The sequence below is a fragment of the Vespa velutina genome, chromosome 14, assembly GCF_912470025.1.
Source record: "Vespa velutina chromosome 14, iVesVel2.1, whole genome shotgun sequence".
Lineage (NCBI taxonomy): Eukaryota > Metazoa > Arthropoda > Insecta > Hymenoptera > Vespidae > Vespa > Vespa velutina.
In genome coordinates, this window is record NC_062201.1 from 1,326,042 (window position 1) to 1,332,706 (window position 6,665).

Consider the following 6,665-nt stretch of genomic DNA (forward strand, 5'->3'; position numbering starts at 1 on the left):
AGAGAGAGGAAGAGAAAGAGGAAGAGAGAGAAAGAAGAGAAAAAGAATAAATAAATAAATTAAATGTTGCAATCTAAATATACTTCATATCATGGACAATATAATTATACTTTCTAATACTAATCTAATATAATATAAATTATATTCTCTGATCGCATAACGCAATCTTTTCATATCTTTAACATATATATTTCATACATAATGATTATTTATGATATCTCTGTTTTCGGCTTAACAAAAAAATAAGAAAAAATAAACAAATAAAAAAATAAAAGAAAGAAAGAAAATGACCAACGATTCCCTTATGATTATTATAAACTTAAATCGATTTTAATCAACCTGTAATTTACGAGCCTGCTATATATACAATTAATAATTCATTTGCTTTCGTATGAGGCAAAATAAAAAAAGGGAAAAAAAGAAAAAAAGAAAAAAAAAAAAAAAGAAACGGAACAAAAAAATACATTCGATATTTAACATTGTAAAATCAGTTGTAAAATAATTCAAAAAGCAATCAAACGATCTGATTCAATAAGCTAGATCGGCATGCATGCATGCGCGTGTGTGTATGTGAATGTGGGTGTATGTACATGAATTTCAATGAAGGTCGGGCATATCGTCAGACATTTATCACGAGATATAAATAATATGTGAAATTTATAAAGAAAAAATGATAAACGAAAGAAAAAAAAAAAATATTCGTTGTTTAACATTTTTAAAGAACTGCTTTGGTACTTAATATTTGCATAATTGAATAAATTAATTTAATTATTTATAAAATGAAAATGATTCTTAAAATTATCATGCTGTGTGCAAAATCAAAACGGACATCCTTAATCTTTTAAACATACCTTAGACTATTTCTTTCGATGTTATTCGTGATTCTCATCAGAAATATTGAAAGAGAAATACAGACAGACAGAGAAAGAGAGAGAGAGAGAGAGAGAGAGAGAGAGAGAGAGAGAGAGAGAGAGAGAGAAACAGCGATAGAAATACGGACGTACATGCTTTAGATATGACGTAATTAAGCAATCATATAACCACTTTGGTAAATAATCTATGCGCATTTCGTTTCACGATTTTATTATATACATGTATATATACATAAATAATATGTGCTAAATCTAACAAAAGCTGATGAAACTTTAAATAAATTGTAACTAGTTCATTCATTAGAATATAATTAAATCAAATTTGTGTAAGACGTGAAATACAAATTTAGTTAAGAAACTGTTAATTATCGTTTCGCACGTATATGCGAATGTAAATAAGACAATTTCTTTTTCTTCATATAGTGCATTATATTTGTAAAAAATAAACAATTAAATTATTTTACTAAGAAGAGAAAACTAACTAATTAATTTTCTTTTTTCTCTCTTGTAAAACATGAAATATTCTTTATCTTTTCTTTTTATTAAATAGATAATATACAAGATATATCGCAAAATTAATTATAAATTATTTTCTGGAAATAAAATGAATTTTCTTTTAGATTCTCTAGTGATGGTTATGAATTATTCTCGATTAAATAAGATAAATTAATGTTATCGTACGTAGTACGTAAAAAAAAAAAAAAAAAAAAAAAAAAAAAAAAAAAAAAAAAAAAAAAAAAAAAACTGAAGCATTAAAAAAAAAAATATAATAAATAAATAAATAAATAAGAAAGAAAGGAAGAAAAAAAAAAAAAAGAAAAAATGAGAACATTTTGGAATCTTTTTATCAAGTGTTTCTTTCTTTTTTGTTTTTTTACAAAACTTAGGCATGCACATTGTTGTATCTGATTATATCCATATTATAAATATTCAATTATAGATAATCTTATAGTTATTAAATACCTCGCGCAAGATAGTCATTGCAAATATTTACATTAACCCTTGGCGCTCGAAAAGTGACAATCTTTGTTTATGCTAGATATTTCGTTACCTTCATGAAATTCATAAATAGATTCCTTAGCTATTTATCTTCTTTCATAAGAAGTGTAAAATGATATATCTTAAAATGTAGATAAGATAAAATTAATCTCAAATTTCATTGTGATTCTGATAATATCTTCGATATTAGTTCAGATTCGCGACGATCATGGTAAAAATATTACAAAATTTTGAAGCCTTATAAAAATAGATTTCAGAAGTGAAATTAGCTTAAGTGAAGATTAATTGGATTTTCAAAAAAAATGTTTAAAATAATTGCAGAAATTATTATTACAAAATTATATTTTGAAAGATGTAAATATATATATATATATATAAAAGATATTAAAACTATATTAATTATATTAAATTATATTAATTATATAATATATTAAGATATAACATTTTTATAAGTTAATTTATAATAAAATTTATAATAATTTATAATAAAATGATTTTATGTCATCTATATAGTACTCATATATGAGAAAAATCATTTCGAGTTATTATTTCGACCATTCGAAAAAGTCGTCGAACGCAAAGGATTAAAATTATTTTTCATTTCATTTGTTTTTTTTTTCTTTTTTTTTTTTTTTTTTTTTTTTTTATAATCCTAACAAAGTTCTCTCATTCGTGTTTTTTTGAATCGTTGTCGCGTAATAAATAATAATTGCTTGCGGATCTATAATTTCTCGTTCAAAATAAAAATAACGATCGTACGAACATTTACTAATATTTACTATAATGAAAGTAATTAGAAATATCTATGCTCGAACGTAAACGTATCTTCTTTAAAAAAAAAAAAAAATTACAATATAGATAATAACAAAGATAACAGATAATACCAACAATGTGTCTAATCTATTTCAATTGTCTCGTTTTCTATTAACCAAAATCGACAATAATTAATATTAATTTATATTAAATAGCCACGATTAAAATAAAAAGATATTTATATATCGAATAATGTTCGTTTTTGCATAACTATTAGAAAAAAAAAAAAAAAAAATAATAATAATAATAATAATAAAAGAAAAAAAAGAAGAGTAGGAAGAAAGAAAAAAAAAAAATATCGAAAGTAGAACATTAAATAGCGTATCAAGTTGCTGTAAACGAGTTTCCCTTTTAATCTACTATGAAGCGTATAATTGAAAAATTATACTAAACGAGTGCATATACCTTGTTTTCTATATACATATATATATATATATATACATATACATATACATATACCTACACTGGTCATTACCGAACAAATAAAACCGAGCTGAATAATACATATACCATGTTACATATAGACATGTACGTCATTATTATTTAAAATAGACTTATTTATTCTGTTCAGTTTCTTCGATAAATTCTAAAATTATGAAGAAAAAAAAAAAAAAAAAGAAAAAAAGAAAAGAAAAGGAAAAATAAAAACAGAGGAAAAATAAAAAGAAAAAGAAAACGAATTACTTAGAAATTAGTCTGCCCAAAAATATTTCGAAAAGGGGTAATCGATTTTTAAAAATCATCTAATAATATTCTTCGACACATAATCTATATTCAAAAAGAGACACAAAAACAAAATAGAAAGAAAACGAAGAATGATAAAAATGTTCAGGCAGAAAAATCAATTCTTAGTTCTACGTGATAATATTTTACAAATACGGTTATATAATCGTAGGAAATAAAAGTGATTTATCTTTTTTTCTTCTTTCGAACTAGCATGATTTCTTTTTTTGGTGTCAGATAAATATCATTAAAATTTAAACTGAATAAAGAAGAAACGAATTTTTATAAAATTCGTATTTCTAACAAGCGCGCGCGCGTGTGTGTGTGTGTGTGTGTGTGTGTGTGTGTGTGTGTGTGTGTGTGTGTGTGTGTAAACGTGTATGTGCGTGTGCACAAACCCAGGTAGAATTATTTCTCATATAAACACGAATATGATTCTTTCGAGTTCAATTTTAATGAACGAGATATTAAAAAAAAAATCCTCGAGTAGATCCTTCACGTAACATTGAATTAAAAATTATTGAAAAAATAAAATCATGAAATACGAATCTTACGATGATCTAGTAAACGTCCGAAGATCATCTTTAAAATGATATTTTTCTTGAGAAAGAGCTGTTAAAATCAGAGTTTGAAAATCTTTTTGGATATAACCTCGATACTGAGGCTAGATCATTCTTGTGAAAAAAAGAAAAAAAATAAAAAAAAAAAAAAAAAAAAAAAAAAAAATATGAGAAAAAAAGAAAAAAATAAACAAGAAGACAAATGCAAAAATGCATTTACTTAGATGTAAATAATTTACATATGCATGTAAAACATTTGACGAACATACGTCAAGATTTTCTTTTTATGGAATGATTTAACATAAGCTTGCAAGTAAAAAGAAAAAAATGGAAAAAATAAAAAAGGAAAAAGAAAAAAAGATATTGCATATGAATACGATGACTCGTATCAATCCTTTTTTGTTGATTTATAATCATTTTAATGATTTATATACTATAAAAAAAAAGATATTAATATTAATATTAATATTAATAATAATAATAATAATAATAATAATAAAATAAATGTAAATCGTGAATATCGTTGAATGAATATAATAAAATAGAAATAGAATGCTTTGAATATGTACGTATATGTACGAATAGGTTTTTTTCTATTTCTATTTATCGATAGATATTAACGATTAATGACATAATTTTGTTACGTATTAAAAAAGAAATGATATAATATGAAAGTTATGGTATTGTTAAGTATAACCGCCGTATACAATACTATTATAGAGTATACTATTATAGAGAGTATATAATTATAGTATATTGTACTCCATATATACATATATACATATATACATATATATATATATATATATATATATATATATACATATATATATGTAGTATAATTTATTTAATTGATGTGTATTATTATTACTAGTTACAATTGGTATACCAATGCATAAATTATATTATTATAATATGAAAGTTAAAGTAATATTATATAATAGTATATATATAAGTTATATACCTCTAATATTATATTAATATTATTAATATTATATTACTTTAAATATACCATAGTATCATTACATTAACCAAATTATATTTTACTTTGTTATAATTTATACTGGTTATACTTAAAAAAAAAAAAAAAAAATAATAATAATAATAATAAAATAAAATTAGAAAAGAAGGATAAAAAAAAAAAAGAAAAGAAAAGAAAAAAAGAAAAAAGCAGAAAAAAATTCAGATATAAAAGAAAAATTAATTTTCCAACGACGAAACTACGAATTAAAAAGAAAAATTTCATAAATATAGACGTACAATAAATATGTGCGTATAACTTCATAGTTACATGATGTTATAGAAATTTAATGAGTATGAGAGAGAAAGAGAGAATGGTGGGGGTACGAAAGGTGCAGAAAGAGATAGAGAGAGAGAGAGAGAGAGAGAGAGAGAGAGAGAGAGAGAAAAAGAATATTGATTAGAAGCGTTGTAGACAAACGTGTCGAGAGAAACATATCGAGAGAATCGTGAATAGATGTATTACTATTTTTAATACCAAGAAGAAATGAATTAAGTTCTCCTCGTTAAAGAATATAATCGTGACAATCCTACATAAGTATAGAAGGCGGGCGCGTCTCGCTTTCATTATCTGGGATGACGACCTTTTAAAAATAATACTACTAATACGTTTCATGACAAGGGAAGTTCGTATTAACGAAAGAAAAAGATAGAGATAGATGTTCGAAAGTGGAACAGTGTGGACGTATAAGAGAGGTTAATTCTTTCAGTTCAGAATTAAACGTTTATACAGATAAATTTTGATTCGGTCAAATTGTTTCGATTAAACTTTTATTCGACAAATTGACTTATTTTTATTTCTCTTGCTCCTTTTTTTTTTCCTTTTTTCTCTTTTTTCTTTTTTTTTTTCTTCTTCTTTTCATTTTTGTTTTGTTTTTTTTTTGTGTATACGCTTCTTCGAATATATATTATTTAAACAAAGTTATAATAAAATATTACTTTTAATCTTTAATATTAATCGTTAATATTAATATATATATATATATTAATATTAATATTTAAAATTATTTCACATAAAATGTACTATTTTATTAAATAAAAAATAAAGTATCACTTATCAAAAAAAGAAGAAACAATCTTAAAAATATATTTTTTTGGAAGAGAGGGGGAGAGAAAGAGAAAGAGAGAGAGAGAGAGAGAGAGAGAGAGAGAGAGAGAGAGAGAGAGACAAAATAGATATAATTCAAACAATTTCTTATTCGGATAAAAATATTTGAATGAATAAAATCTAATATAATATATTTTTTATTAAGAACATTATCTTCATAGTAACAAGATAATGATATGTTTATGAAATAGATATGCGATTATAGTTTGATACATTTAATGTAAATTATGATGAAATAACGGAATTTGATTTACTTTTATAATCGTTTCGTACTTCGATGTTTACCTTCTTTTTTCTTTTTTTTTTCTTTTTTTTTTTTCAGAAATTTTTTGCACATTCAGACATTTCACAAAGATCTTAATTATTGCAACACATTTATCGCACATTCGTTTACATATTTACACATTCTTCAATATGTGGCAATTTTATCAGACTTAATAACGTACGTCATTCTACAGAAAAATCACTTGTGATGTCACTCATAGGAACTATTAACTATCTTAACGTTTTTATATCGACACTGAAGAAGAGAGAGAAAGGAAAAAAAAAAGAAAAAAAAAAAAAAAAAGA